A 17,636-nucleotide genomic window follows, 5' to 3' on the forward strand; every position below is an offset into this window, starting at 1 on the left:
AATGGAGGCTAGCAATTTATCAGAGATTTTCGAGTAATGTTTATTAAGTATACTCAACAGCATAAAAAAAGACATAGAAATCATAAAAAAGGACCAGTCAGAATTAAAGAATATAATTTCTGAGATAAATAATGCACTGGAAGGAATAAATAATAGGTTAGATGAAGCAGAGATCATATCAGTGATTTGGAAGACAAGGTAGGAAAAAAACACCCAGGCAGAGCAGCCAAAAGACAGAAGAATTTAAAAAAAATGATGAAAGCTTAAGAAACATTTTGGATAACATGATCATAACAACATCCACATCATGGGAATACTAGAAGGAGAAGTGAGTGAGCAAGGGATCATGAACCTATTTAAAGAAATAATGAGCAAAATCTTCCATAATCTGGTGAAATAAAGACAAAGACAAGTCCAGGAAGCTCAGAGAGTCCCAAACAAGTTTGACACAGAGGCCTATACTGAGATACATCCTAATTAAAATGGCAACACTTAAAGACAAGGAGAGAATCCTAAAAATCACAAGAGAAAAGCAGGGAGTTACACACAAGGGAGCTCCCATTAGACTGTCATCTAATTTCTCAGCAGAAACACTCAGGCCAGAAGGAAGTAGTATGAAATATTCAAGGTGATGAAAAGCAGGAACCTATAACCAAGGCTACTTTACCCAGCAAGGCTATCATTTAAAATTGAAGGAGAAATAAGAAGCTTCCCAGATAATAAAAAGCTAAATGAGTTTGTTAACACCAAAACAGTACTTCAACAAATGTTAAAGGGCTTACTTTAAGAATAAGAAGAAGAAAAAGAGAAAGGAAATAAAACCAAACAAACCAGTGGAGAATAGTTGAACAAAAAACGGCTCTAAGTATGTGTCCATTGATAATCACCATAAGTGTAAATGGCCTAAATGCTCCAGAAGACATAGGGTAGCTGACTGGATAAAAAAAAAAAAAGACCTATATATGCAGCCTCCAAGAGACCCACCTCAGATCAAAAGATGTACATAAACTAAAAGTAAAGGGATAGAGAAAGATATTGCATGCAAATGGAAAGGAAAAAAAAATCTGGGGTAGCAGTACTTACATCCAACAAAATAGATGTTAAAACCAAAGCTGTAGTAAGAGACAAAGAGGGACACCACATAATCATAAAGGGAAAAATCCAACAACAGTATATAACCCTAGTAAACATTTAGGCACCCAACATAGGAGCACCTAATCATGTGAAGCCAATCTTGATGGACATGAAGGGAGAAATTGATAGGAATACAGTTGTAGTAGGGACTTTAACAGACCTTTGACTTCAATGGACATATCCTCAAGGCAGAAAATCAACAAGGAGACAGTGGCCTTAAATGACACACCAGATCACGTGCATTTAATCTTCAGAGCATTTCACCCCAAAGCAGCAGAATATACATAATTTTCAAGTGAGCATGGAACATTTTCTAGGATAGAACACGTGTTAGGACACGAAACAGGTAAAGACATAAATCTAAATAACATTGTTAAACAATGGGTTAACAACGAGATTAAGGAGGAAATCAAAAGATACCTTGAAACAAATGAAAATGTGGACACCAATCCAAAATCTGTGGACACAGGGAGAGCAATATTAAGAGGGAAATTCATAGCATTATAGGCCTATCTCAAGAAACAAGAAAAAGCCCAAATAAGCAATCTAACTTTACACATAAAGGAACTTGAAAAAGAACAAACAAAGCCCAAAGTGAGTAGAGGGATTAAAATAATAAAGATCAGAGAAGAAAGAAATAAACTAGAGTCTAAAAATAAACAATACAAAAGATCAATGAATCCAAGAGCTGGTTCTTTGAAAAGATAAACAAGATTGACATACCTTTAACAGGACTCATCAAGAACAAAAGAGAGAGGACCCAAATAAATAAAATCAGAAATTAAAGAGAAATAATTGACACCAAAGAAATACCAAGAATTTGAAGAAAATATGAACTACTATAGGCCAACAAACTGGACAACCTGAATGAAATGGGTAAATTCCTGGAAAAATACAACCTTCCAAAACTAAATCAAGAAGAACAGAGAATCTGAAGAGTCAGATTATACCTAGTGAAACTGAAGCAGTAATAAAAAACCAACAAACAAAAGCCCTGGGCTAGATGGCTTCACAGGTGAATTTTTCCAAACATTCCAAGAAGAACTAAAACCTTTCCTTCTCAAACTATTTTAAAAAATTCAAGGGGAGTGAAGGCTCCCAAACTCCTTTTGCAAGGCCAGCATTATCCTAATTGCAAAACCAGATAAAGACACTACAAAGAAAATTATAGACCTATGTCATTGATGAACATAGACACTAAAATCCTCAACAAAATACTAGCAAACCAAATGCAGCAATACATTAAAAGGATTGTACACCACAATCAAGTGGGGTTTATTCTGGGAATGCAAAATTGGTACAAGATTCATACATCAACAAATGTGGTTCACCACATAAACAAAATGAATAAAAACCAGAGGATCATATTAATAGATACAGAAAAAGCATTTGATAAAATCCAGCACCCATTCATGATAAAATATCTCAGCAAAGAGGGAATAGAGGGAACATACCAAAACATAACAAAGGCCACATATGACAAACCCACTGTAAGCATCATACTCAATGGTGCTTACACTACAAGTGCTCCTCTTAAGATCAAAAACAAAGCAGGGATGTCCACTTTCACCTCTCTTATTCAACGTGTTATTGGAAGTCCCAGCCACAGCAATCAGATAAGAAGAAGAAATAAAAGGCATCCAAATTGGAAAGGAAGAAGTAAGACTGTCATTATTTGCAGATGACATGATACTGTACATAGAAAACTGCCAAGATTCCACCAAGAAACTGCTAGAACTGATAAATGAATTCAGTGAACGAGCAGGATACAAAATTAATACTTAGAAGTCAGTTGCATTTTTATATGCCAATAGCGAACTAACAGAAAGGGAAACTAAGAAAACAATCCCATTCATAATAGCTTCAAAAAGAATAAAATACTTAGGAACAAACCTAACCAAACATTTAAAAGACCTGTACTCAGAACAATATCAGACACTGAGGAAAGAAATTGAATATACATATAAGTGGAAGTACACACGGTGTTCATGGATAGGAAGAATTAACATCATTAAAATGTCCATACTACCCAGAGCAATCTATAGATTCAACATAATTCCTATCAAAAGTCAATAACATATTTCACAGAAGTAGAACAAATATTTCAAAAATTTTTATGGAATGAAAAAAGACCCCATATAGAGACAACAATCCTGACAAAGAAGAACAAAGTTGGAGGGATGCTACCTAACGTGAAACTATACTATAAGGCCATCGTAATCAAAACAGAATGGTACTGGCATAAAAACAGATACATAGATCAATGGAACAGAATAGAGAGCCCAGAAATAAACCGATATCATTATAGTCAATTAATATTTGACAGAGGAAGCAAGCACATACAATGGGTAAATACAGTTTATTCAATAAATGGTGTTGGGAAAATTGGACAGATATGTGCAGAAAAATGAAACTTAGACCACCTTCTTATGCCACACACAACAATAAATTCAAAATGGATTAGAGACTTAAACGTTAGGCCAAAACCATAAAAATTGTAGAAGAAAACACAGGCAGCAAAATCTCGGACATTCCTCTTAGCAATATTTTAATAGATAAATACTTCCAGGCAAGGGAAACAAAAGAAAAAAAATAAACAAATGGGACTATATCAAACTAAAAATATTTTATACAGCAGGGTAAACATCAACAAAATAAAAAGACAACCCAGAGAATGGGAGAATATATTCACTGATACATCTAATATGGGGTTAATATCCAAACTTTATAAAGAATTTACAAAACTCAACACCTAAAAAACAACCCATTTAAAAATGAACAAAGGGCCTGAATAGACACTTCTCCAGAGGATGCACAGATAACCAATAGACACATGAAAAGATGCTTAATGTCACTTATCCTCAGAGAAATGGAAATTAAAACCACAATGAAATATCATCTCATACCTGTAAAAATGATTGTCATCCATAAACTGACATACAACAAATGCTGGTGAGGATGTGGAGAAAGAAGAACACTTTTGCAGTGTTGATCATAATGCGGACTGGTGCAGCCACTGTGAAAAGCAGTATGGAGATACCTCAAAAATTAAAAATAGATCTGCTTTTTGACCCAGTGATCCCACTTCTGGGAATATATCTGAAGGAAGCCAAAATGCTAATTCGAAGTAACATAAGTACCCCTATGTTAATTGCAGTGTTATTTACAATCACCAAGATAAGGAAGCAGCCCAGGTGTCCTTCAGTAGATGAGTGGATAAAACAACTATGGGACATTTACATAATGGAATACTAATTGGTCATAAAAAAGAAGAAAATTTTACCCTCTGTGACAGTATGATCGACCTGGAGAACATTATGCTAAGTGAAATAAGTCGGAAAAAAGCAAATACCATATGATTTCATTCCTTTGTGGAATCTAATGAACAAACTGAAGTAATAATGAAAATAGAGACAGACTCATAGATACAGAGCAGGATGACAGCTAAGGGGGCCTGTTAGGGATAGAGGGACTGAGCCAAAAGGAAAAAGGACTCATGACATGGACAACAGTGTGCTATTTCAAGGGACAGGGGATATAAGGTGACTAGATGGTAATGGAAAAATACAATAAAAATAAAAAAAAACAGTTGTAAAATATACTGAATAACATGGCTTAACAAGATTGTTTATTCAATTTAATGTAAAAGATATTCAGAAGTAGGTAGTTAATGGATGGTATGGTATGGTCCTCAGAGACTAAGCTCTGCTCCCCTATCCTAGTCTATGACTTCAATATTTACGATCATTTTATCCAACCTTACTGCTGCAACTCCAGTTATTACATCTGAGTTAAAGGGCAAAAACAGAAACAGAAGGTACTGTCCCTCAGTTTCAGCTTTTTTGGAAGTTCCCATCCTGTGCTCAGATTTCACTGGCTATGACTTTGTCATATGGCTGTGTAGCTGCAAGAGAGGCTGGAAAATATAAAATTTTGTTCTCAGCAGTACTGTGCCTAGATCAAGTTTTGGAGTGTTACCAAGGAGAAAAAGAAGAATAGGTTTTGATAATCAACCAACAGTGTTTGTTACAGTAGTATTGACTGTAGTGACTTAACTGGGGTTGGTGATTCCATACTCAACCCCAGACTCATCCAGATTTGAAAGCAAACTCATCCTTTCTCTATGGAATAAAGTGTCAACTATACACTTCATTATTTTCTCTTTCTGTAAATGAGGTTTCTTTTAAAAATACAGAATATCACACGAGACCCCTTTGAATTATCAGACAGTTGTGTCAAACAAAATCAATTACTTTCTCTGGGGAGAAATGTCAGTAAGAGTTCAGTAAGTCCTTGATATATACACAGTGTCCTTAGATATCTGACCTTAGCGCATGCATAGTGTGTTGTCCGACTTCAGTGTTTGTTCCAGAGCCGAGACAGTAGGGTAATCCATGTGAAGAAAGTGACATGGTAGATTCCACAGGGGTGTGACTTTGCCTCAAGTCTGCTTGGTCCAGTACCCATTTGATATGAATAGTGAAGGGATTGTAATTTTTCAAAGAAAGATGAGTCCAATCAGTATCAAATAGGAGGTTGCTCCTTAAGAATGAAGCCTTTTCTCTTCCATTTTCTTCATAGCCAAATTTCTGGAAAGGGTAGCTATCATTGGCTGTCATTGTTTGCCACAAGTATTTGAGCCTTCAGTCCTCACCTACATTCTGTGCAGCATCATAGTGCTGACTCTTCTGGCCTTCTGGGGACCCTTTCCTTTGCTGGTTGCTGTGACACACATTCTCTTCTGGCCTTGTACTTTTCTAGTTTGTGTCATGGGTGCATACTTTCTGCTCACTCTTTTGACACCCCCTAGCACTCCATTCTTGGTCCTTTTTTCACTCTCAACCCTCTCTCCTGTGCACCATCCCTGAGACGTATGGCTCCTCCTACTGTCTAAGTGCTGATGTCTCTGACACTGTATGTTTGAACAGGTTTCCCTCTAGAGATCTACATTTATTTTCCAAATGTTCACTGCACTGGACGTTTCTGCCTGGATTCCCTCGGAGCACTTAAAACTTACCATATCTAAAATGGAGTCCCTCCTGTGCATTAGTTCTCTTAAATCTTTCCTTTCTCCGCCTGTTAGTCTCTCTCTCAGGCAGTGACACCCACATCCCTGAGCTAGAAACTCAGAGTCATCTTTTACTTCTTTTTTTCCATCATCTCTTTCCAGATCTGACCAATCACCAAAACCTCTTCTTGACACTTCCAAATCCACCCCTCTGCCTTCCTCCATCACTGTTCTCATCCAGGTCCTCATCCTTTATCACCTGGGAAGTACAACCACCTCCTAACTGCTGTACTTCAAACTGCCATCAGAGTGACCTTCCCTATACAAAATCTCTGTTACGTTGCTTCTCTGAATAAATGCTTTAAACTTCCCCTCACCTAAAGAATGCCACTCAGACTCCTCAGTATAACTTGCAGGTGTCCCTCACAGGACTGCTGCTTGTCTACATGACTCCTTTGTATAAAATATGAAAAAGAGGCCCAGAGGAAGCCCAGTGGATACAGAAGGAGGGCTTGGAGAGTGGAACATGCCTTTATGTGAGAACAAGGTACCTCCTCCTGTGGGAAGATGTAGCCCTGCATGAGGGCATGGGGCTTGCCTTGCAATGCTTCAGCTAAACCCATTTCATGAATTTGTCAGCCAATCTCTACTCACACTGGCACACACAGATGTAGGTATGGCCATACTCTAGCATGTCGAATTATTTGCAAGCTCTCTCCTGCCTCCATGATATTGCTTATACCTCCCAGAAATCTCTCTTCCTCCAGCACGCTTGATTAACTCCTGCTTTTCTTCCAAGACTTGGCTTTAAGCATCATCTCCTTCCAGGAGACTTCGCCTCTCTCATAGTCTGAATCATTTGCCATCACTTGGTGCACCCCTAACACCCTGCCTAGATGTTGGTCATGTCATTTTGTCATACTGTTGTAACGATTAACTTTTACATTTGTCTCCCTCTCAACTGTGTGAATAACTTAAGGGCAGGGGTTAATACTTACTCATCTTTATATTCCTGGCATGGCTTGGGTAGAGTATCACTATGAACTGTAGGACAGCTACCAGTAATTCATTAAAACACAGGATTCTAGGTTTAGATTCTAGAGACCTAGAATCTAAATCTAGGGATTCTAGGGCTTATATTTATTATAAAAATTAAAGTGATTGTACTATTTGGTGATGCAAAGCCATTTAAAGATACTGCAGAAAGGAATTGTCATTTCTTATTTACAAGCAAAGGCATGAATAGGAAGAGGGCACATGCTGAGGAGGCAAGGGAAGCACTGGTCTTTCAAGAAGCTTATTAAGGGCCTTCCGGCAAAATTTAAGAGGTGTCCGGACGGAGGAGACAGCTCTGATGTGAATAGGGCAGATGTGCTAAAACAGACTTGAATTAAGCCTCAGAGCAGAAAGAGGAGCTTCTGTTTAAAACCCACTTTGCAATCGACTGGATACCTGACCTCTGGGCAAGTCATTAACCTCTGTGTCTTAGTTTCCACATCTGTAAAGTGGAGATAATAATGCTTTCTTACTTCAAAGAATTATAGATTAATCAATGTCTGAAAAATGTCTCTAACTTGGGCAACTCTGTGTAAATATGCAGTGTAGCATGTAGGGAAGTCGGGTATAAATACTAGAGAAATAAATCTGTGCTTCCTTTTATTTTGTTTAAAACATTAAAAATGAAAAATAATTGCTAGTGTCCTCATCCTGGAAAATGCTATTATGGAAATAGCAGTTAGATTGATATTTTGGAAAAATGTCCTTTTACTGGCTAGAAGTCTTTTAGTTTTCCACGTGACTCCAGAGCAGAGGTTTGTGCTGCAGTTTGTGAATCGCAGGCATGTGGGAACTGAGGCCTTTTGGATAAATCAACATGAATATGATTTATCCAAACTCCCCTTGTGAGTCTACACAAGCGGCTTGTGCCAGGAGGCCTTTGGCCAGTGTAGACTGCTATTATGGTTTATGTGAGCTTCCTTATTTCTCCCCGCTTTCTTCCTACTGCTCAACTCCCCTCTATCAGAAGGATGTCCCTCCCAGGAAGGGGATGGGCAGGAACTTACACAGGTCCAGCTCAGAGCTTTTAGCAGTTCCGTACGGGGGCCATGTGCACTTTTTGGATCACACAGTGTTATCCACAATTAAAATGTTGAGAATTTACAATCAGCTCCTCCACAGCTTTCTAAAAAAATGAGTAGATTTTCCCAAAGGATCTTTGGTTTATTGGCCAGCTTGAGGGCTTCACATACTGGGGTGGGGCGATGAGTGGTGAGGAGGAGGAGAGGAGCCAAGAGAGGTGACGTTGCCCCCAGGAGACAACACAGATGCCAGAGGAGCTCCTGTGGTGCAGGAGGGAGGCAGGCAAGGAGGCAGGTGCAGGGCCCTGTGGGAGGAGGGGAGCTGGGCTTGGTGTAAAGGCAAGAAACGCTATCAGAGGGGGTGCCCTTGTGTGAGGAAGAAGGGAGAAGGAGGAGAGATTTGGCTGCTGGTGAAGACAGCATGATGTTGGGGGAGAAAGATGCTTTGAACGAATGTTCAGAAGTCACACTGGGATGTGGACCGGGAGCAGTGTCTGCTCTCCTTTTTTCCTCCCCATTCCACATCCCCTCTTTTTAATGAGTTTATTTGTAAAGGTTGGTCTGAAGGTAGGTTGACTTCACAATAGTTCAAGTACTTTTAAGCAACTGGAAGATTTTTAAAATGAGAGTAGTAGAGAGGGCAGACAATGTTTTAGAGGTAGTGCAGGGTCCTTGAAACCTCATGCTGGTTGCCTGATGGTGGGGTTTGAAGCTGATCAGGCCACATCCAGGCCTCGCCTTTTCCCTCCAACTCCCTGCTACCCCCCACCCCGCCCAGCCAATGCCAGGGCAACATTGCCTCCCCCACCTATGCTGCTCACTGCTGGGCACCAGCTCTACCTTCTTCTAGACATAATACATTGTCAAAGAGAAGAAAATAGGATCTAAGCTCAGGTCATATGTACCTTCAAGGGCTGTCCTCAAGAGTGAGGTGTTACTGGGACATTGGATTGTCCCAGATGCCTGGGTTGGTATCTCCTTTCCACGAGTTTAAAGGTCCTCTCCCATGTGATCATTGCTTTGCCTGTATAGCTTGCCATTTAGAAACGAAATGGGGGCCAATGAAAAAGTTCCCTTGCACAAGGAGTTAACGGTAAGCAGCACTGTATTAGGGATTTAACCCTATCATCCAACCTTTGATCTCTATGTTGCTTTGCTAATTATTTTTCTTTTTAATTGGAAGCTGAACATGTTATCCAAGGAGTAGGCCAATGACTGTAAGTGATATTAAATAGCAAAGTAGTTTGGCTGATGTGCTATTTGTCCTGTCCTTGTGTTTGGAAAAGTTAACCTCCTGTACTAGTCAGAGTAAAGTGGTTCAGTCAGACTTGGCCATCCTGGGCAGCGCTGATACACATTTGCACATAGATTTGGGTAAGATACTTACATCCTTCCCAAGTTCTGTACCCACCACCACCCACTGCTTCCACCGAAGGACGAAGGTTTAGGACAGAGGCCATACTGTCCTAATGCACATGTGTAGCCATTATTATTTTTTTTAAAGTGGCACATTATTGCTGCTATTTCCTTGGCTTTGAGAGACTAACTCCTTTTTATTAGTACTGTCTGCAATGGAATAAACCTTCCTTCTATTTTTATCTTCTGAATAAAATCTTTTCAAAGATGCTTCTTTGGGGGAGTCTGAAATAATTAATTCTATCCCCCTCCATCTTTCTCAGTGCATTTAATTTGAACTTTCTTAATGAAAACTCATCTCTCGTAAACACTTGGTTGGCCCGTTTTGTGTGTGCCTGCCCTGTCCTGCTTTGAGTGATGTGTAAATAAGAGGCAATCTGGTGATGAGTTTTGCTTGTGTGGTGCAGAAGGGTGGAGAAGGAGGAGGGCTTGATGAATAGAGGCAACCAGAAAATGTACTTGATAATAACATGGCCATGATTGATGTTGTAATTCCTGAAAAATTATCATTGTGATATAATTATTTGTTTATGAACTGTGCCCTGAGACTCCCAAGTTTGTGATTATTCATGGCACAGATAAAACTCTAAAGTCAATAATTCATCAAGGGTATAATGGTTTTGTTTGGGGGAGTTGGGGGGGGTCACATGGATATTACATCCTGTTTCTGACACTTGCGCTATAAATCTAAGAACTTCTTCAGTACAAGCAAGAGCTGCCTCCTCACCCTCTGTCCTTTTTTTTCTATTAAAGTAGCTGTGATAGCTTACGTATATTATTTTTTAAAACTGAAATTAATTTTATTTTTCTAGATAGATTCTTTCAACACAGAAACATTATCTGGGTCATTCCTATTAGTGTATCATGTGACTGCCCAGCAGAATGATGGCCAGAAGAATGAAAAACAAGTGTTTTGTCCCCAGAAAAGTGCAAGACAATCTTACACTAATCTGTCTTTGGTTTTGATCCATAAAAGGGGACAAATGGATGCCTAGTCAATTTCAGAAATTCGATGTGTTTGGCCTCATGATTCTTCCTTGAACTTCGAATGATTTTATATGTACGTAACAGGAACCATGGCACCTCTTACCCTTGTGAAGTGACTGATATGGTAGTTTCTCCCTCTCGGCCTTTCACTTTTCTTTCTGATGGTTGTTTTTTCCCTGCCTCAGTTTACTTACAAAGGAGTAGCCTACTGAGAATGTTTGCATTAATCTACCAGTTCCCCAGGATTCCATAAATACTGGGGCCAGGCCACTCCTCTCCAGTGGGGCTGGGTAAAGTAGTCTCAGAAGGCATGTAAAGTATTGTGTTGGCCAAAAAGTCCGTATGGTTTTTTTCCATAAAATAAAACACACATTTTTCATTTTCACCAATTGATTTGGATATTTTGGGTATGTTGGCTATCTTCCGTTATCGGCTCCCAGTGAGCAGAGACCAGGGTTGTTGCTAAACATCTTCCAATGTGTAAGACAGCCCCACAGCATAGAATTATTTGGCCAAAATGTCAATAGTACCAAGATACTTCACAAACCACTTTTGACACATTCAGTCTGTCACAGCACCTTCTCCATATACTGCACAAATCAATTTTTGTGTTTTGGTTGCATTTTTACTTTTTTTGAAATAAAGCATAATATGCTGAAAATGTTGCATGTTTTCTTTCATCTTCAATATTAAAATGGCTGCACAAAAATTCACCAATTTTAATGTTTTTTCAAAAAATTGCACACTAACATGACAGCTGTCACAATACCGTCTAACAGAACTGTTTTGACTGAAGTTAAAGACAGCTAAGCATTGTATGGAAAAAACTAAACAAACTTTCGGGCCAACCCAGTAGAATGAAAGTGAGGAATGTGTGCGCACAGGACAGGTTCTTGCTTACCTTCCATGCCTAGTGAACTAGTGAACTTTTTTCTTTAAAGTGCTTCTCACCTAAGCACATGCCAGCATTGCATGAGGGCTGTGGGAAGTGAGAGACCTACCTTAACAAAGGCTTGTGAAAAGAACTAAGGTGTTGTGGTTGACTAGAGTCTCAAGATGAGATAACAATTCTTGGCTGACTACTAAGAAGTGACTGTGGACTCAGGCTGTTTTAATTAAGAGTTGTGAGTCTTGAGCAAGAGATGTAATACACTCCGTGCAGACACCAGATTGCATCTGGAGCTGTAGTTGCTCCAAGGTTCTACCTTTCAATAGGGGCTGTTATAGGTTGAATTGTGTTCTCCAAAAAGAAATTTCTAACCTCTCATACCTCAGCATGTGAACCTAATTCCATATCCTTCTTGTGATAGGGTCTTGTAGATGTACTTAGTTGACATCATACTGGAGTAGGGTGGGCCCTTAATCCAATATGACTGGTGTCCTGATTAGAAGAGGAGAGAGACACACACAGTGGGAAGAACTCTACGTGAAGACACAGACACACAGAGAGAAGATGGTCATGTGATGATGGAGGCAGAGATGAAAAGATGTATTCACAAGTCAAGGCATGCCAAGGATGGCTGGTAACCATTAGAAGCTGGGAGAGAATCATGGAGCAGACCCTCCCTCAGAGCCTTCGCAAAGGGACCAAGCTTGCTGGCACCTTTAATTCAAACTTCTAGTCTCTCAGAACCATGGGAGAATAGATTTCTGTTGCTTCAAGCCACCTAGTGTGTGGTAATAAGGCAACCCTAGGAAGTCAATACAAGGGCCTTGAAAAATTCTGGTGCATCTAGATGAGGATACCTGGGATGGCAAGGGGATCTGCCACAATGCCACTGGAGGGATGATAGAAAGAACAGGTGGCAATTAGCCTAGAGATTTATTGAAACTCTGATATTCATTTTCATATATGTGGAGGCCCCTCAGATGGAAGAGAATTTAGGCTTAGTCCATTTAACTCTGGAGGTAATATTTCAGTTTAACACCCTCTAAAAATTATTCCTATCCAATCGTGGACTTGAAAGACATTCACCACAGAATTCAGGAGATATGATTTCTACATGAGAGGGTTCCTCTCAGTTGCTGAGATTCTCTGGATGGCAACTGAATTTATAAATCTCAATGCTCAACTGTGAGGATACACTATTAAATGGTACTTTTTTGTGAATCTAAGATCCATTTGCTTGGCTGTCCATGGGATAAGATGTCAATGTTTACTTAGTTACCAAGCATGTGGGCCCTTTCCTCTTCCTTCTTTCTGTATTTGCTTTACGTAGTTCATTGCTGTATGCAGAATAGATTGTATGTGGACACACACAGACATCTTCCAACTAACATTTATCGATGGCCAACTCTTTGCCAGCCACTTGGACTACCTGGAAAGGTAGGAATGAATTAGCTTGCAGCACTATCCATTTTGCTATTCCTTTCTTGATGGAAATTCAAGTTATCCTGCCAAACCACATGAACATTTCTTGTGGAATCTTTGCTTCTTGATAAGTCATGCTTCATTTTCATTTTCCATGTCCTTATTCATCAATATTCAACAAATCTTTACTGAGATAAGACTGTTTGTAAATCATTGAGCTGGGCACAGTGGGAGGACGTGAAGGTGAACAAGGCGTGATTTGTGCCCATGAGGAGTTTACCAGGTCAGCCCCCCTTCTTTATAATGGTTTTCTAGGAGACACAGGAAAGCAAGAGCAGCTAAGGGTGTTCACTTACCTTAGCATCCCAGAATTGTTTTTTAAGCTTTCTAATTGTCATCCTTCTTGGGAATTATGTTCAAGAACAAAGTTAATCTTATTTTCACTACATGATATGAAGTATTGGCAAAGATAGTCTTCCTTTTGTCCCAAGTCCTTAGATCTTTCTACTTTTGGAACCTGGATAATAATCTTCTTGGCTTGAAAGGATTATCTTCTGAACTTGAGCATATGTACTATTTCTTTCCTTTAACACAACTCATAGGCCAAGTGGATTTTAAATTGTTTAAAATAAGCTCAACGTAAATAGGCTTCACTTTGGAGTAAGTGAAGATGGATAAGAATTACAGTCCACAAGGTCTGAAACCACTTTCTTTGTACTCTGCTGAGTGCATATCTTCCCTCTTGTCCTGCCTATGACTTTATCTTTTTATTTGTTCCTCTTTACTGAATGAACAAATGTAGGTATCGACTGGGAAGGAGAAAAGGAGCAGACAGCTGGCCATTGATCCCTTTTCTGTCTATCACCTATAAACTGGAGCCTTGACAGATTGACTTGCTGCTGGCCTGGCAAGGAGGAGGTCCTGGGCCTCTGGGGGAGCTCAGGGCCTTTGCCTGACTGCCAGCCTCAGGCTGCAGCCGTGGCCAGGGCTTCACGGTTATCAGTGGGTCTTAGCCCAGAACATCTTTCTGGCTGAGAGATGTTCTTTATTTCACTAGCAACATATTTTAACATTGGTGGGAACAAATAAAGGATGGGGAACTTGTTGATGATGTTAAGGGAGGCTTGAACTTCCGTTAGAACCCAAAATTTCTACCACAGCTACTGCAGAAGCTCCAAATTCTGTGAGGATTTCAACTCACTCACCACACCTGGGTTTCCTTCTCAACCTCCATTGGCGCCACATCTAGATCTCAGGGCTGAACTAAAGTGTTATGTTGACCAACACTGTCATTCAGCCAACAGAACATCAGCCTAATCCCACGCTCATACAATGGCCCCTCTGCCTTGTAGAGCCTCCACTAGGCAAAGCTCTGGAGGCTCTGTGAGAGCCAGCTCCATCAATGCATATAGACAATGGGCTTCAGGTAATCTGACTTCAACACTCCCTGTCATCTGTTCAGGATTGAGTTTCTAGCTTTATATATATATATAAAACTTTTAAATCCTGCTATATGATATCCTTCTCAAGAGCAAAAGGGAATGATGAGTTTTAGAAAAGTAGTTGGGAGAATCAAATTCTGTGTTCTCAATCACACTCTTCCTAGTTCTAATTTTTAAGTGCTTATTTCAAGGATCCACAAAGAGAAACCTAGGGTTCCACTACCATAAACACATTTTCACATCCACCAGTCTGAAGGAACCCTCCATTACTACAAAAGTACCCCCAGATTGGCAAGTGTCACTGAACTTAAACTAACAAATAAGATTTACTAGAGTTGGCAGTTTTTGGACAAAAGTATTTGCCTTTTCTTTCAGTTTAACTTATTCATATCTTTTCATTTTCTGAACAGCACAGACTTAAGGTGACCCATCTCTAACCTTAACTTTGAGATAGCACTGAAGTTTGCTTTTTTTTTTTTTTTTTGAGTTAGCCAGCTGGCCTGCCTTAAAACATGACAGACTGCATGCTGACCTGGCCGATCACACAGCACAACCAGGGCTTGTCTGGAGAAAGAAAATACATATTTAGTATAAAGAGAAGATATAAGCAATGGAATAGTTGGTTACACATTCTAGCTTGTAATAAATGAAAATATCAAGTGCATTTTAAATGATTAATGTATGAAAACTGTCATCACTTACTGTGCATTATTAAAAAATGCACACATCCCATAGTGGTTAATGTGGCAGGCCGAGGTTCAGCTTTGATAATGTGCATAGTAATGCTCAGTATGACGATGAGTTGGGGTAGCTGAAAATTTAGGATGGTTGCAAGTTTGGTGTAGTATTTGGATTAGCATCTTAATCTGTGCCTTGTCAGCCTCATCAGTGCACAAACTATGCATTCTTCCCCCCAAAAAACTAGCAAAAAATATGGATGCATCTTTTTTTTTTTTTTTTACTTTTTCTTTCTTTTTTTGTTTTTAATCAAGAATAATGACCAAGGTACCTGCTTAAACAAATACTACCAGCATTCATTAGTTAGGATGGTTACATGTAAAAGAAATGATGCCAGATAGTAACAAATCCAAGAGAAGTTTATTATGAAAATGGCACCTGCGGATGAAAAAATTAAGTTACATAAAGACAACCATGTATGTGACATGTATGAGAATCTACAAAAGTATAAAAAGAACCCTGTTGTAAATGAAGTATGTACATTTCTGATTTGCAGCATTATCAATGGTCAATGAAAAAAAATGTTTCAAAATAAGCCAGGCACTCAGGAAGTTAGGTCCGGTTAGCTTCACACAAAACAAATGTACCATAGCTGTCGCTTTGTAACGTTTTAATTTATATATATATATGTATATATATATGTTGTAGAGTTGGTAACACTGCTAAGATTTTTACGAACAGAATATCCCTTTCCCCGTTATTCAGCTACTTGGCACCAGTCTCCTCATAAAAGTTTTCATATATTTGTACAAGAAATAGTTAAAAACACAGACACAGTCTTCACAGGTAATGAAGTTTTTTTTTTCATTTTGTAATTTTAACATTATGGATTTAGACAGCAGCTGTGATTATCTGTTAGTTTAAATCACCAGAAGTCATATTGACACAACACAGAAACATTTATAAAAGAAAAAAAAAAACCAGCTGTCTAGCTGTTCTTTAGAGCTGATAGGTGCATTCCTTTGATTGTTCGATAGCTAGAGTAGAGCTTCCAAAATTAATCTTTAAATTTCGTGATTAGCCTTCTTCACCTTCTAAAACTATTAAATCCTTCAACTAAGCTCACTATTAAAATCTGTGGTATTTAACTTCATTTTGTCATTATTCCACTGTGGTTTGGGCCCAACGCATGGAATTCAAGGTCCTAGAGGAACCCACTCAACACAGCGATATTCAAAGGACAGCCGAGTTACGATAGTAGCATTGCACGCATAAACAAATATATATATATGACAATTCTATATTCCATATACCCTCCCCCTCTGTTTTTTAAAAAAATGTTGGTTGACCTTTGAAATCGTTTTCTGTCTTACTGGTAATTGCTTGATATATTGCTCCATCAGCCAACCTGGAAGGAAACCAAAGAAAAGCACCCACTGCTTATAGGTAGAGCACAAGGGACTCTGGGAATGTTAACAACTGAGGCTATATGGCATCAATTTATTTAGTATATCTGAGCATTATTCTTCAGTGCTTTGAGGTGCACTCCAGAAGAAAGAGTCATACCCAGAATTCCATGTGGGATAAATGGCTCCATTAACCTTGAGCTAGTTAAGAGTCTTTTTATCTCTGAGAATGAAAAAGATTTTGGAGAAGAAGGAAGGAAAGGGGGAGGGGAGAGGGAGAGGGAAAGAAAGGAGAGGTCGGGAGAATATACACCAGCAAAGCAACAGCAGGAATTTTAAAAAGTGAAACGGAAGGTTCACAGACAGCAGAAGCAGCATAGGGGTGACATCACAGAGGAAGGCCACCACACAAAAACCACTAACCCCCAAGAATCACTGATTCACTAGGACTGCGGGAATGGGACTGGACCACTCCGGACTAGAGATAGAGCACAGAGAAGACAAAGGACAAAACAACTACATTAGCTTAGTATATACTGCATATAGAAACACACACTGGAACTGCAGTGGACGACAGCCAAGGACACGTACACATTGCACACGTTACAGTTCTCACATCTGTTATTAGATGCCTTAACAAACAGCTGCCAAAATGGAGCGGAGGGAGAATTTATACTCAACAGTCATTTGGAGTGTTTGACACTACACTGATTTCTGGCAACAAAGACAAAATAGGATATTTTTTTCTTTTTTTTTTTTGTACTTAATGTGCAGTTTTCAGTTGCAGTTATCTGTTTGAAGCTTATTAACCCATTCTTTAGTTTTAAACTGTATTGGTTCCAACCTAGAAATAAGAGAACCAAAGGGAAAAAAATTCCATCAAATCAGATCCATCCCCCCAAATACAACCTTCCTTTTTTTTTTTTTAGCAAGAAATGAACAAAATTAAAACATGTTAAATATGTTTCCTTCTTTTACTCTGAAGTGTTATTGAAGTTGCAAAAATTAGCCTCAGTTAGACTGAGAAAAGGAAAACAAAACAGCTCAGCGAAGGCAGCATGTACCTAAACTGCTCCTCAAATCAGTTTGATTGAGTTCTCCAAAAGCCCCTTTAAAAAGGGCTTAACGGACCCATTAAATTTAATGTGAGGCTATGTTTGTTAGTTGGGAGGTAAA

Source organism: Desmodus rotundus, chromosome 7 (assembly GCF_022682495.2).
Source record: "Desmodus rotundus isolate HL8 chromosome 7, HLdesRot8A.1, whole genome shotgun sequence".
Taxonomy (NCBI): Eukaryota; Metazoa; Chordata; class Mammalia; order Chiroptera; family Phyllostomidae; genus Desmodus; species Desmodus rotundus.